Source organism: Hyperolius riggenbachi, chromosome 10 (genome assembly GCF_040937935.1).
Source record: "Hyperolius riggenbachi isolate aHypRig1 chromosome 10, aHypRig1.pri, whole genome shotgun sequence".
Taxonomy (NCBI): domain Eukaryota; kingdom Metazoa; phylum Chordata; class Amphibia; order Anura; family Hyperoliidae; genus Hyperolius; species Hyperolius riggenbachi.
In genome coordinates, this window is record NC_090655.1 from 85,826,796 (window position 1) to 85,838,634 (window position 11,839).

The window sequence follows — 11,839 nt, forward strand, 5'->3', positions numbered from 1 at the left end:
GTTGGTATTTGGACCCCTCATGTGAAAAATGATAAATGGGGCTGCTTTGCTTCTTCAGATTGTTGGACACGCAAGTCAAAGATTGACCATTATGCACATATTTGGTGGTATTGTCCAGTGAGCCAGAGGCTTTGGCTGGATATTGTAGATTTTTTCCAAAACAAGGTCGGTCAAGGCTTCTATATTAATGGACAAAAGGCAATTCATTGCCGAAAACTGGAAGACAGCGGAGATTCCGAGTCTGTTGCTACGGATACAAAGGTTTTCCACCTTATTAGAGATGGAGATTCCACACCTAGATTCTGACTGTTTCAAAAATTAAGTGAAGATGGCAAAGGCTTCAGGATTTCTGGATCAAGAATTTTTAGCAGTAAATTGGCCGGCAGAGTTCTTTTTTTCTTTCTTTTTTTTTTTTTTTTCTTTTCTTGTTCTCTCTTTTTGCTTTGCTTGTTCTTCTTTTTTGCAGACCATGATGTAAAATTGACCCCGACCCTAAGAGCGTGGTGATGAATCCTATCCTTAACTGGTCAGGCTGTATGCATTGGTGGGTTCTAATTGCTGAATGTCTGCAAAAAAAATAAAAAATGATATAGTAGATGGTCACCACATCCTGGACTCCTTAATGAGATATTCTGCAACATTCCATCCAGCTCTGTATCGGAACTACATCCCTCAACACAAATGAAACAGAATGCATAAATTCACATTTGGATCTATTGCCTCTGATCAAACTCTAATGCCCGTACAGTATATAAATGCCAGTAACTCCAGAAAAGTCATGTAGTGTTTGATGTATAGTATGTGAGGTTTGAACCTACAATAAATATATAATTAAAAAAAAAAGTATGGTGTTTCTGCTGTGATCACCACTCCATAATATCATTATTCTAATATGAGGAGCTCCTTTGGGTAAATACAAGCATCATTTTTTTAAGTAGCTGCAACTGATTTCAATGATACAGATGTATACCTATACTCAAATATAAGGGGTCCTCATGTATAAGTCGAAAATATTATTTGACCCTCTTAAGCTGGGATTTTTTTTTATTGACTCCAGTATAATTCTACCCAACAAAGTTAATGGCTGCACTTGGGGACCAGAAGGCATTAACAGCTGCATCTGGGGACCAGGAGGGGTTAATGATTGCACTGCGTAAAGTATTGCAGCCATTAACCCCCTCCTGTCCCTTAACCCTCCTGGCGGTCTATTAAAAACTGCCAGCGCAGCCTTTTTTTGATATTTTTTTTTTAAATCATCATGTAGCGAGCCTAGGGCTCGCTACATGATAGCCACTGTGCAGCGGCATCCCCCTACCCTCTTCGATCAGGAAATCCCGTTCAAAGAACGGTATTTCCTGGAGGGCTTCCCCCGTCACCATTGCGACGAGGCGGGATGACGTCACCGACGTCATGAACGTCATAACGTCTAAGGGAGTCCCGATCCCCCCCACAGCGCTGCCTGGCGCTGAAAGGCCAGGCAGCGCAGGGGTCTAGGGGGGGGGGGGGCTCTGCAGCGACGCGGATAGCGGTGAATCGGCGCGGGGTGGCGGCGATCGGTGTGCTTACGCAGCTAGCAAAGTTACCGCCAGGAAGGTTAAGTGCAGCCAATAACTCCTATAGGCCCATTAGTGCAGCAATTATTCACTCCCCTTCCTTCAGCCCAGTATCTTCCTGCCCTTGTTAATTGTGGCCAGGACTTTCAGACATGCTTTCTTGGCATTTCCTTTATCAAGAAAGTTTCACTTACGACTGGGTACATTTCTGCAAATGGGAATGCCACTAATAGTACACACATTACTCAGTGTGTCCAGTGTTACATGTATAAGTCGACCCCTATACTTTTATTTAGTGAGTCAGACCTACATTTCTAGACTTATACTTGAGTTTATACAGTATGTTACTCAGAATTGATTGATGTAAAATCATATGCCAGAAGAAGTGTGATGGCACCAAACCTTTTCTGATCAACTGATCCTTTTTCAAGCTCATCGGCTGATCACAGCACAGAATATATGAAAAGGGGGCTGTGAACAAAACAAAAATACAACATATACTGTACTAGTAAAAACAGATGAGAAAAATAAAAGCTTCAAAGAGGCATTGGGCCTGATTGCAGTAAATTTGCCATGCCTTGATATAGAAATACATGGGAATTGCCCAGATGCCCAGAATTTCATATAAGTACATATTATTGTTTATAGTAAATAGGGATGGTCAATGAATGCAAATCATTCTGAGTTGATGCAGAATTATGTAAATGTATGCAGCTTAAAAATGCACCAATTAGATGAGGGAAAGGTGGGATTTGATTTCTCCATTTCATTGACCATCCCTAATAGTAAACATGGGAAGATTTTTATTAATGTGGTTTATAAATGTGATTCAAGTTACTATTATTACTAATAATAATTATTATTATGAATCAAAGTAAAGACCTGACTGTTTCTCTGATTATGTACAATGAACATAGTGGGAGCTGTAAGAATTGTTTCATATGTTTCAATTGATTTCATAGGTTTCCTTGTGTACGTGGGTTTAAGTATCATAGGTATTAGAAATATATGAAATAAAGTGCTGTCAGGCTTGTCTGGTCACCTGCTGTGAGTTAGACTGTATGCCCATATGACTGACATATAACCCAGCCCTAACACCTGCTAAAGCTCCTGCCTAATACAAATTACAATACCCTGCAGGCAGATGTAGCATACAGACTGGCATACAGCAATCACCAAACACAGCAATGCAATGCAACACAGTATACTGAATAGTCACCCGAGGCCTGTAGGCTAAAGCAATCCAGATGAAGACAAGGTAACAGGAAAAGGCTGAAGTAATCACTAGACAGATGCAATCAGGCCAGGGTCAATGCAGGCAGCGTTCATGCGAATCATTTTAACAAGGTATCCAATATAGAAGCATGGTCTGGTTTAAGTGGGGTTGGTAACAGGTAACCAATCAAGAAGAAGCTTAGTTAAGAGACAGGCACAAGTCCTCAGCAAGACAAGCACTGGTGTGAGCGCAATCTCAGCAACAAGCCCAGCATAGGCTATCACGGGCGATAACTGAGGGCGCTCACCTTACTTTTATACTAGCACTTAACCAATCAGATCTAAAGAAATCAAAAGTGACCAATCCACAGAGAGTGTGTCAGCAGAGTTGCTGACATGCTATGCGCACACGATAAAATTGATCTTACAGAACCCTCCCACTACCGATGCCTAAACCTAAGACCTCTCTCTACCGATGCCTAACCCTAAGACCTCCCTCTAGTGATGCCTAAGTGGATCTTACAAGTTAGACTAGGGTTAGATTAAGACATAGTAAATTATCGGTAAAGATTACCGATAATTTACTATTGGAATTAAGTAGTAGAATATCGGTAATTTTTCCAGTGAACCTACCGGCGCCTGCACAGTGCGGCTACACTTCTACATGGAGGGGAGCGCAGCCACGAAGAGGATCCCAGCTGGCAGAGGAGGGGCCACAGAGGATTGGGGAAGCCTTTGGAGCATCCAGAGGCTTCCCACTATTTAAGTTATATTGTATGTGTGAGATGATCTTTTGTCCGACTTTAAATGCAGCTTGAAAAAAAAAAGATAGCAACCACATTTGACTGGTTCACTTTAAAACTGCATGCAAATTGAATCCAAATTGGCATCTAAGTCGGAAAATCTTGTAATTCATTGATCATCTCTTGTCAACGGCAATTTGATCTTTATGAGGTTTCGTCAGCCTCTGTTCGGTTACACAAAACATACTGGGTTGTTTTAAGTAAAGCAGTGTATCTAATAGTACAGAGTTAGCATTCAGGATGCATTGAGTGCAACTCAAATGACCTCTTGTTTTTCTAAGATATTACACAATCAGTCCATTACCCGATTTGGCTTTGCCTGAGCAATGCATAAAGTTCAGTAGTTATACAATACCAGTGTTTATCGTACTTATTATGATAGTTATACCTGAACAACAAGTATTCAGTTACCACTTGCACTTCTTCCCCTTAACGCTTTTATGTGGACTGATGGTGTTTTCCAAGTCATCCGTTATGCTTTTACAAAGCTCAATAAAGAAAAGTACAGACTATAGATGCTGTCAGCTGTGCAAAGCATAATCCAATAAACCATGTAAGACGTACAGTATGTTAGGTTCAGAGAGAGGCACACAGACGCGCATGTGCAGTAGCAGGTGACCACAGCTAGGGTCGGGGATCTTTAGAAGGAAACAATGGTGCCCTGGAGGGCAGCAGACCTACATTAAGGGACCAAATAAAGAAGGGGGTCGCCTGGGAGGGCTGCCGTAGTAAACTTTCAATAACATTTACAGATATTTTACAATCAGAATTTGCCTTTCTCAATAGTAGAATAGCTGTAAATTTACCAATATTTTACTAGCTTCCATTTCCAATGCCCACATTTCCCAGTGGTGTGTGTGTGTGGGGGGGCAGACATTTTTGATGGTGGCATCTGTGAGGTGTGGTAAACGATCAATAGCTACACTGAATGGTAGATTGGTTTCCAGCAGAGATGTGATCTAATGTCCCTCTCGCCACCCCAGCCTCATGAATAACTGCAGAAAAAACTATGAAGCCTCACTCATATGCCACTCCTGTGCATGACCCTCCAGGTCTCCCCCTCCACTGCCCCCTCCTCTGCCTCGCTTCAGCCCATGAAAATTGGTTTTCCCAATCAAGTACAGTGGAGGAAATAATTATTTGACCCCTCACTGATTTTGTAAGTTTGTCCAATGACAAAGAAATGAAAAGTCTCAGAACACTATCATTTCAATGGTAGGTTTATTTTAACAGTGGCAGATAGCACATCAAAAGGAAAATCGAAACAATAACCTTAAATAAAAGATAGCAACTGATTTGTATTTCATTGAGTGAAATAAGTTTTTGAACCCCTACCAACCATTAAGAGTTCTGGCTCCCACAGAGTGGTTAGACACTTCTACTCAATTAGTCACCCTCATTAAGGACACCTGTCTTAACTAGTCAACTGTATAAAAGACACCTGTCCACAGAATCAATCAATCAAGCAGACTCCAAACTCTCCAACATGGGAAAGACCAAAGAGCTGTCCAAGGATGTCAGAGACAAAATTGTAGACCTGCACAAGGCTGGAATGGGCTACAAAACCATTAGCAAGAAGCTGGGAGAGAAGGTGACAACTGTTGGTGCGATTGTTTGAAAATGGAAGGAGCACAAAATGACCATCAATCGACCTCGCTCTGGGGCTCCACGCAAGATCTCACCTCGTGGGGTGTCAATGGTTCTGAGAAAGGTGAAAAAGCATCCTAGAACTACACGGGAGGAGTTAGTGAATGACCTAAAATTAGCAGGGACCAGTCACCAAGAAAACCATTGGAAACACATTACACCGCAATGGATTAAAATGCTGCAGGGCTCGCAAGGTCCCCCTGCTCAAGAAGGCACATGTGCAGGCCCGTCTGAAGTTTGCCAATGAACACCTGAATGATTCTGTGAGTGACTGGGAGAAGGTGCAGTGGTCTGATGAGACCAAAATAGAGCTCTTTGGCATTAACTCAACTCGCTGTGTTTGGAGGAAGAAAAATGCTGCCTATGACCCCCAAAACACCGTCCCCACCGTCAAGCATGGGGGTGGAAACATTTTGCTTTGGGGGTGTTTTTCTGCTAAGGGCACAGGACAACTGAATCGCATTAATGGAAAAATGGGCGGAGCCATGTATCGTGAAATCCTGAATGACAACCTCCTTCCCTCTGCCAGGAAACTGAAAATGGGTCGTGGATGGGTGTTCCAGCACGACAATGACCCAAAACATACAGCAAAGGCAACAAAGGAGTGGCTCAAGAAGAAGCACATTAAGGTCATGGAGTGGCCTAGTCAGTCTCCGGACCTTAATCCAATAGAAAACCTATGGAGGGAGCTCAAGCTCAGAGTTGCACAGAGACAGCCTCGAAACCTTAGGGATTTAGAGATGATCTGCAAAGAGGAGTGGACCAACATTCCTCCTAAAATGTGTGCAAACTTGGTCATCAATTACAAGAAACGTTTGACCTCTGTGCTTGCAAACAAGGGTTTTTCCACTAAGTATTAAAGAGTAACTGTTAGCCCCCAAATTGAATTTTAAAACACTATTGCAATGTTTTATTTATTATATAAGTGATCCAAAAAGTCAATGCACAAGTTAAAAATCAATCTAATTTTGTTACTAACCTTTTCCCCCAGCTCCGGACGCAAGCCGCATATCAGATGCTATAGCATGCAGAGCATGTCTATGTCTGGCCGACCCCCCTCTCCCCCCCAGGACCAGGTGCCAATATATTCTCCCCACCGCAGCTGACCACTCTGACACGGAGACAAAGCGGCAGCACTTCCAGAGCAGCACCGCAGAGCAGCCGCCGCCGAGTCACATGTGAGAGAATCACATGTGAGAGAGATGCACGGCGCTGGCTGCTCTGCGGTGCTGCTCTGGAAGTGCTGCCGCTCTGTCTCCGTGTCAGAGCGGTCAGCTGCGGTGGGGAGAATATATTGGCACCTGGTCCTGGGGGGGAGAGGGGGGTCGGCCAGACATAGGCATGCTCTGCATGCTATAGTATCTGATATGCGGCTTGCATCCGGAGCTGGGGGAAAAGGTTAGATAGTAACAAAATTAGATTGATTTTTAACTTGTGCATTGACTTTTTGGATCACTTATATAATAAATAAAACATTGCAATAGTGTTTTAAAATTCAATTTGGGGGCTAACAGTTACTCTTTAAGTCTTTTATTGTTAGAGGGTTCAAAGACTTATTTCACTCAATGAAATGCAAATCAGTTGCTATCTTTTATTTAAGGTTATTTTTGCGATTTTCCTTTTGATGTGCTATCTGCCACTGTTAAAATAAACCTACCACTGAAATGATACTGTTCTGAGACTTTTCATTTCTTTGTCATTGGACAAACTTACAAAATCAGTGAGGGGTCAAATAATTATTTCCTCCACTGTATATAGAATGTTCATTATTGACTCAAAAGGTGGACCATACATCTGTGGACTTGGCGACCAATTAAACATCAAAATTATTATCGAATCTGATGAAAATCGGTGCCATCAAGAACATGCCCAATCAACATTTCGACCATTTTAAGTGCGCCCCATGTGCTATAATGCCAGAAACCACAAGGGAGCACAAATGCCGAAATACAATGAGGACACACAGCGAGGACAGCGGACAGGTAAAGTATAACTGCACGGGCACCAGGATGTGGGGGTGGGGGACAGGGGGTGGCAAAGGACTATTCCCAAAAGATTTCATGCTAAAATTTATTGGAAATCAGCCTACGGTTCATGGCAGCCAACAGATCTCTCTCCAATCAGATTCAGAGATCTGTCTCTTGGCAGATCAGTCTCCACAATCGCTAGATGAACTGCCACCTTTACATTTAACCTGTTAAGATAGAAATTGTACAATGTCATCTTGGTTTTACAGTTTGATAAACCTGGTGGTTAGATGGCACAGTATTATTGGAAAACAATGCGGAAAAATGTGGTATGATAATGACAAGGCAGGCCACAGATGATATTACACAAAAACAAGTAACTGTATGAGAATAAAGAGTAGGAAAATAAGTTTTTACTAAAATATGCTAGATTGTAATTCCATCCTAATAAAAAAATGCAGTTGAATGAGCCGACATCCATCCTCTTATGCTGGGAATACACGGGTCGATCCGGCGGCTAATCGACCCCAGCAGCGTCCCCACTCGTCCGCGCGTGCGCGCAGATCGATTGCCGCTCGTCCCCGCCAGCGCTTCCTTATCAGCGCTCGATTCCCTGCCATTGTCCGCCGGCGGGGATCGAGCGGGCGGGAGTGGAGCGGCTTGATCGGGCCAGCTGAATATTATCAGTTGGCCGGATCAGCTGGTCGATACACGGTACAGAAACGTACAGTGTATCCCCAGCATTATTGTATCGTATATATCTTTGTTTCTCTGTCTGCAGTAATAACGTTTCTAATCACAGAGAAATGTGACCCGCTGCATAAAACATAGGAAAATGGAGTTTTAAACGGTAGATGTGATCTGTTTTATTTCATATTAGCTGATGACCCAGCGATGTCCCGGTATGTATTTGGTTATCTATGTCCACGTGCTCTAACCTTGACACATACAATCGCTAAATGTCCAAGTTTGTGAGCTTTAGGGCTCTTGGCATCAATAGTGTGAAAATGGAAGCAGTTTAAATTTTTTTCATTAAAATCAATAAAACAAATTTGATTGTCTGTTTCTGTCTCCACCTTCTTTTCTGAATTTGAACCCAGTCACCCAATGACCAACTGTAGCAGGTTTGGAGCCTCTAACATTAGCAGTGTAAGAATGGCAGCAATTTAAATATTTCCCTTGAAAATCAATAGGTGAATTTTGATTGGCTGTTGTAGGCTCCACCCACTTTCTTGAAAATTAATCCCAGTCACCCAGTGACCATCTGTGCAAAGTTTGAGAACCCTGCCATGCACAGTTAGAGATGGCTCAATCAAACCTCTGATTTTAGGTTCGCGAACCTCGAACGCGAGGGGCCAAGGACCAGCTGCGACTGACTGACACGGCTGTATATGCAAGTGTCAGTGGGACACACAAAAAAACAAAATAGATCACAAGAACAACATTAGCTCTCAAAAGAGCTGTTGAGGGGTGCTTTTTAGCAATAAGTATCAGCAAGAAGCAAGCTAACAAGCCTAACAAGAGCCTAACTAAGCTTTCCCTATGTCTACAGCAGGTTCCTCTCCCCTCTCTAATTACTGCAGCCACACGAGTGAGGGAAATGGCCGATGCTGCCTGCCTTTTATAAGGGGGGGGGGGGCTCCAGGAGGGAGTGTAGCCTGATTGGCTACCATGTGTCTGCTGACTGTGATGTAGACGGTCAAAGTTGAGCCTAATGATGTAGTATAGGGCGGGGGCAGGTCGAACTCACATATAGTTCGCGGTTCACCGTGAACGCAAACCACCGAAGTTTACGTGAATCGGTTCGCGGTTGAACCATTTGCGCCATCTCTATTTACAGTCTAAGAATGGCTGCAGTTTGCATTTTTCCATTTAAAATGAATGGCTGAAATGTGATTGGCTGTTTTATGCTTCGCCCACTTTCCCTGAATTTTTAACCTCGGTCACCAAGTGACCAACTTTTCCAAGTTTATATAGATTTTAAGTCCAGAAGTGACCCTCTGTATATGCTGTACATGCCTTTTATTCTCAATATCCCATAATAAAATCGCTAATCAGTGATAAGTGATAGATTTATTACAATCAGACAATATGATCAAATAATGGACATGAAATAAAACAATCTGGCTTGTCAGGATGTCTTCCTCATGGTGATCAGCTGCGTTTCTTAATTTACTTTATTGGCAAATATTTTACTGAAGGAATGTTGGCTTTGGTCATGAGTGAAAGCTTGGCAGGTCTGGCTTATCTGTTGAAATTACTAGAAGTACAGAAAGTGCATGTACTTTACAGTTTGTTAAGCGATTAAAAGTTTCCATTTGGGCAGCAGGTTTAGGGACTTTTGTAAGAAATACCCTTATGATATTTTTTGTAGGTTCCAGGAAAAGATGAGACTAATGAAATGATGACAATGCTTTATAATAGTATTACTATAAATCCAACAGACTACATGTGCACAAATAATAATCACAGTGGTGATAATGGTGGGAATTAAAAGAAAATTGGGACAGCAGAAGAGAATATTTAAAAGACAACTGAAGTGAGAGGGATATGGAGGCTGCCATATTTATTTCCTTTCAAGCAATACCAGCTGCCTGTGCCTGGCATTCTGCTGATCTTCTGCCTCTAATACTTTTAGCCACAGACCCTTAACAAGCATGCAGCAGATCAGGGGTTTCTGAGTCAGACATAGTCAGATCTGAGAAGATTAGCTGCATGCTTGTTTCTAGTGCTATTCAGACACAACTGTAGCCAAATAGATCAGCAAGGCTGCCAGGCAACTGGTATTGTTTAAAAGGAAATAAATATGGCAGCCTTCATATTGTTCTCACTTCAGTTGTCGTTTTAAAGAGGAACTTTACTGAATATAACTTAACCTATTTTGGTTCCTGGACGTAGAAACTACGTCCAGGAACCATGCGCGTTACCGCGGCCAATCGCGCGCGTGCACGCGCACTCCCGGCCGCGGATTCGGTATCCACGGAATCAATGTATCGGGCTATGGTGCCCGATCACTGATTCCTCTCCCCCGCTGAAAAAGCGACAACTTCTCTCGGAAGCTGTGCTTTTTCTGGCCGTTGCCTCCCCCCTGCGTCACTCTAAGCGTGTGTTACGCTTAGAGTGACGTCATGTAAACAAACTCATGGCCGCCATCTTGGGGCCCAAAAGTAAAACTGCAACTAAAAGTAAAACAAAATAAAAACAACACACAATTACATTATAAAACTATAGTTTACATCCCACCCTCCCAAAAATACCCAAATAAAATGTTTAATATAAAAAATAAAAAAAACAATAAAAAAAAACATGTAAATATTTACCTAAGGGTCTAAACTTTTTAAATATCAATGTAAAGATGAAATATTTCTATATTTTTTTTATTTTAAACTTGTAAATAGTGATAGATGCAAAACGGAAAAAATGCACCTTTATTTCCAAATAAAATATTGTCGCCATACATTGTGATAGCGACATAATTTTAACGGTGTAATAACCGGGACATATGGGCAAATACAATACGTGAGTTTTAATTATGGAGGCATGTATTATTTTAAAACTATAATGGCTGAAAACTGAGAAATAATGATTTTTTTCTGTTTTTTTCTTATTCTTCCTGTTAAAATGCATTTACAGTAAAGTGGCTCTTAGCAAAATGTACCCCCCAAAGAAAGCCTAATTGGTGGCGGAAAAAACAAGATATAGATCAGTTCATTGTGATAAGTAGTGATAAAGTTATAGGCTAATGAATGGGAGGTGAACATTTCTCAAGTGAAAACGACGGAACTCGAATGGGTTAATGAATGTAAAAACCTTATTTTTATAGTACAACTTTATGAATTATTTAGTTTTGTGTGTCCATTGTAAAACCTTTCTTTACTCTGATTTACATTCTTAACTTTATCACAGATGATGACATCTTTTCCGCTGCCAAGGTGCATCACTGTGCAACGTTTGCTGTTAACTGAGCAGAAACAACACCTGGCCTCCCAGAGTCCTCTGGGGCACGAAGCTGTGACATCATAGCCTAGGCTGAGCATCACTGGGAGGGTGGGGCCACATACCAATATAAAGGAATATATTTATATAGGAAGGATTTCTGATGCTGAAACCAGGGTGATTAACATAAAATGGGGTATTCTGTATAATGCATTATATTCTACTATACGGTATGTCATTGCAGTGTCTCCTGAACATTAACCGAATAGCCCTACAGAGGGTACCAGATATTATTGCTTTTTCCCACACCTGCACTGACCACACATCATACCTTTTACCTACACAGTCACACAGCAATTCCACAGAAAAGCCTATAAACACTTCATATGCATTTCAATTCCCAGCCTTGACTCTAATTGCTTTCAATGACTTGCATTTCTTTCAGGACAGGCCCCTTTGGTATGTCTCAAGCCAAACATCCATTGTTCCTTCTCACAGGATAAAGCCCTCTTGCTACCTGAGACTCAGCACATACCATGATATACAGTTTTTGTGTGGAATTTTCACACCCCCAGCTACTGAGCATACTGAGCATACCCAAAAGGTATGCTCCAAGGACACCAGCTGTTGGGAGGCTAATTTGATAGGGTGAATAATCATTCAGGGACCAGACTGTGAAGTCCCAAAGGCAGGGGGATAACTAAAAGACAAACACTTA